This window comes from Lolium perenne, chromosome 7, assembly GCF_019359855.2.
Source record: "Lolium perenne isolate Kyuss_39 chromosome 7, Kyuss_2.0, whole genome shotgun sequence".
Lineage (NCBI taxonomy): Eukaryota > Viridiplantae > Streptophyta > Magnoliopsida > Poales > Poaceae > Lolium > Lolium perenne.
The window spans coordinates 132405620-132409738 of record NC_067250.2 but is presented as its reverse complement, the minus strand read 5'-3'; positions in this window follow the sequence as shown (position 1 = coordinate 132409738).

Genomic DNA, 4119 nt, shown 5'->3' with positions numbered 1-4119 from the left:
ACAGAAACATATGCGGGTCCAAGGCATGTCTATAGAATTACAACATCGACTCTGTTACATAAGATCATCACAGCCTCCTACTTTACAATGAGGTAAAACTGCAAATAAACTCCAGAAGAACGACTCGTAGTCTAGTCTTATCACGAACTCTATTTGTAGAGTATTTCCCTAACTACAGAGGCTAAGAATAGACTCTAGCTAAATAGGAGCTAGGTTTAGGAAGCTAGTTCCCTTCTATGGCTAAACTAGGTTTTCTCCTTGTTGGATGTGGTATCTGACTCCTTTGACAGGGTTCTGTCTCTTGAAGTAGTTGTTGACTCCTCGGCCTTCGAGTTGCACTGTAGATCCTCCTTCGATGCCTCCATATCTAAGCAGGGGATTTAAGAGTGGGATGAGTACGAGCGTACTCAACAAGTTCATTATAGGAAAGAGGTGTTTAATGCACTAGCTACGACATTAGACCAGAAAGTCTAATACCAATGCAGGTTTTCATAACCATTTCTTCAAAAGGTTGCTTTTATTCAGAAGAACTATGTCCGTCAGCCTTCACCGGTTTACTAGAACTTCATGGAGCTCCTTTCCGGCCACGTTCGCAGTTCCATATCCCGGAACAGGGAGTGACAGGTCACGGTTCTTTACACTCTGCAGAGGTGTGTTGCTTTACCCATAAGAGATCTTAACCTTGGTGCCAACCGAGCTTAAGTTCTCGTCCACACTTCCTTTGGTGTGAGGCCCGGTATAAGGTCTAGCCAATCATGTTCCTCCGCTACCTCGAACACCCACCCTTTGTTGCATGCCCCGACCCTGGGTCCTCGCCGGTCCCATTATTCCCACTCACGGGTGGACCCCGACCACGACGACAGTTTGGGATCGAACCAAACTCCTTCGCCGGTAGCTGCAACCCATCATAGACGGCAATACCGTGGGGACTTAAGGCTTCCCCAGCCAACCGCTTGCACTTCAAGCGACAAGTGTCTACGGACTATGCCGTGGGGACTTAAGGCTTCCCCAGCCAACCGCTTGCCCTGACAGATACAAGTGTCTACGGTAAAGCGCATCCGTTGATGAACGAGAGGTGGAAACACTTTTGACTACTCCGTCCCACTCCGGATCTTATGGTTAACACGGTTATTACGGCACAAGAATCACTGGCGACATTTGTTGTTTAATCCTAGATGGATATAAGCCCGTGCAATGGAACCTCCACCATATCAACACAATCCATGGTTCCATTGCCCACCACATAGTCATATTCATAGTTATGAAAGTAGTGGTTTTGATTTTTATGCAATAGTGATAACCATAATACTTTGCAAGTAATTTGATAGAAATACACAATTGACATGAGCAAGTGATGAACTTGCCTTTCTTGGCTGCAAGATTATGCAGACAAGGTCTTCGATACGCAATAACTCCAAATTCTGAAATAGCATCATCGTCCGGTAAGGACGATGTTTAAAAGATTGGCAAGGATGCAATAATGCATAATTATGAGATGCAATCGCTCTAAGCGTGGCCTAACCCCGATGATTTAGGATTAGTGAGTGGTAATGAGTGATTTAGGGTGTGTTGCACTTTTAGAGTGATTCACATACAAGGTTCTTATTCAGGTGTGATTTACTTGGTATTATAAACAGGTAGATAATAAAGCATAATAATCAATTGAGCACACAAAGAATGACAATTGGCATAATGTTATCAAGTAAAGAACAAGTGGTCGCTTTAGTACTATATGGCATGGTTAATGATTGATTATCATATACTTTAAAAGAATAACTTTTAAAGAACATGTACTTTGATAAAGAACAAGTATGATAATTAGGTTTGTGGGGTTCTATGGTTTTCTATGGTTCTAATTGGTTTCTGGAGTAAGTAGTAGATGGATCACAACATAGTTGGATTCATCAGCAACTAGGCTTGATTGGTTAAGATAAGCCTAGGCATCCTAAGCAATTCATTATACATGGTTGTGGTCAAGGTTGGTTTATCTTGCTAGTGATAGCTGGCTAGGACTTATAGGTTCTTATAAGCAGGGTTGATGATGGTTCTCTGTTTACTTCAAAAGAATATCTTTTGAAGAACGTACTTCTTAGAGAATAAGAAGTATAACAATTAAGGTTGAGGTTGTCTTGTATTAGCTATTGGGTTTCTAAGTAGAGAATGGCTGGTTCCTAAATAGCATGGTTCATAATTATCTCACACTAGTAGGGTTTAGTGGAATATGGTTAGGTAATGCACAATATTTGGTATAGTTGTTATTAGGGTTCATCACAATGGTGTGATGCTAAGCATGGATGAATAAGGATGATGGTTTTGACAGTAGAGGCTAGGGTTTAAACTTGGTTGATCCTACTTGATCAACTAGGTTTAGTGATATGCATACATGGAATACTAAATTGCTAGTGATAGGGTTCTACATTTCATGTGAACATATGTATGTCTTTTAGTTGCTAATGATGGCTCTATGATTTGAAATAAAGTACCATGATCATCTGTTCTAACCTTGGTTTTAGGTTAGAAGCAAATTAGGGTTCACATGTAATAATGGAACTAGGTTCTAAATGTATTTAGGGTTTAGGGTTTCACATGAAATGATGAGTTCCTGGTTTTATTACTTATGAAATTAGGGTTTTCTAAATACCCTAAAGTTCTTGAATTAATAACTTCACTTTAAGGTTGAAGTTATTAATAACTTTGAAATAAAATTAATATTGGATTTGGCATTTTATTATTTTCAATGAATTAATAATTAAGGTAATTATTAATTAGGGTTTAAATCCCTCTAATAAGGATTTAACAAAATAATGAATAAAGAAAATTACTTTTAATGTTTTCTTTATTCATGTACTGGTTCTTATTTAATTTGAAATTTTTTTTACTAATTATTGAATTTTACTTGAATTTATAATTAAAAGAAAAGGCTTAAACAACAAGTATTAAATGATTAAATTTTTATTAAAAATAAAAATTTCATTTTTTATTTTTATTGGATAGTATTTACTTTTATAAGAATTTTGATGTCTTATTCTTATTTTTCTGAGTTAATATGATTTTTCTATAAATTTTTAAAGTTGCAGTAATTATTGAATTGGAAAATAAAACGAAATGACTAAACCTACCCGGGCTTCACACCCACAGAGACACTGACTGGTGGGCCCGTGGCCATGTTGGCTGCCACGCGGGCATTGACTAGTCAAAATAGAGGAGGTGGCCAGGGAGCTCCACGCCGGCGGTCAAACGGCGACGGCGCCGGAGCTGGGCTGCTCCCCAAGACGGGCGACTACACTTGATCGAACCGCGGCATGCTAGGGAACCTTTTGAGGGTGGCGCCGCCATTTTTGGGTCGCCGGAGCTCCCCTCGCCGGCGAGACCGAGCGGCGGGGCTCACAGATACGCGGCGCGATGGCGATACAGGACATAATCGAGCAGACCAGGGGCACGGTGAGATGCGGAAGCTCACCAGGAGGCTGTAGGGCTTGACGGCATGGCCGGAGGTGGTCCTAATCGACGGCAATCGCCGGTTTGCTGGAGGTGACCGGCGAAAGGGAACGAGCTCCCTCCGGCGACTGAGGGCCTCCGGGATCGATTCCTCTTGCACGGAGAGCTTGTCGACCACGGCGGTGCTACTGGTGGTCACGGAGAGGTCTGGGGAAGTCCCTACCGGCGGCGATGGTCGGAGTCCGACTCGGTGAGGTTTCGGTTAGGGGAAAATTAGAGGCGAGGAGGAAAGAACTCGAGCTAGGGCTCGTCGGGAGACTTTATACGGCGGCGGAGCGTGCCTCGTCACGACGCCGAGCGAGGAGGGCGTGCCAGCGCGAGGGAGAAGACGAGCACGTCTTCGTGCTGTCGACCATGCGCGGGGAAGAAGATGAGGACGAGCTCCTCGTGTTGATATTTCACGAAGGGGTATTGGGCTGCTAGGTGGGTCGGTTCTGGGCTGCTGCTGGGCTTCCTTCCTGGGCTGGTGTGGCAGGTAAGGTCCAGGTAGCCTTCTTCCTTTATTTCTTTTATTCATTTTCTGTTTTATTCCTTGTTTTGAATTCTGGTTTTTAATTCAAATTTTAATTGCAAGTTTCTTACTTTGTTATTTCCATTAAGTTGTATAGGAGTGATTGTTAA